Source organism: Naumovozyma dairenensis, chromosome 8 (assembly GCF_000227115.2).
Source record: "Naumovozyma dairenensis CBS 421 chromosome 8, complete genome".
Taxonomy (NCBI): domain Eukaryota; kingdom Fungi; phylum Ascomycota; class Saccharomycetes; order Saccharomycetales; family Saccharomycetaceae; genus Naumovozyma; species Naumovozyma dairenensis.
The window spans coordinates 376,150-376,604 of NC_016486.1; positions in this window are offsets into that span (position 1 = coordinate 376,150).

Here is a 455-nt window from a genome sequence, read left to right on the forward strand (position 1 = left end):
TTAACGGCCAACTACACTAATTACGTTGATGCTGATGGTGACATTACGATGGCACCTGTCCTTTCTCCTACTTACGGTTATTCGGTCTCCGCTGTTTACCCTCGCGGTAACTCTTTCCCCAACAGGAATAGAAGCAACGGTCGCTATAACAACAGCTACGACAAGGCGCACACCAGACCTCGCACTAATGCTAACTACCCAAAGTCTAACAACTCTAATCCAAGATATCAACCTTCTGGTGAAATCTCGAGAAACGAATGCATTCAGAGACACTTATGTTTCAGATGCAAGAGAGGTGGTCACTCGGCTAGAGATTGTCGTGCCCCTCAGGCGAGCAATCCCTAAATCCCAACGCCCCACCGTCCATAATCCGGTTACATTATGTCCACCTACAAAAATATTACGGTCCACAATCCCGTTACATTGTGTCCAATAGTCCAAACTGCTAATCCAAA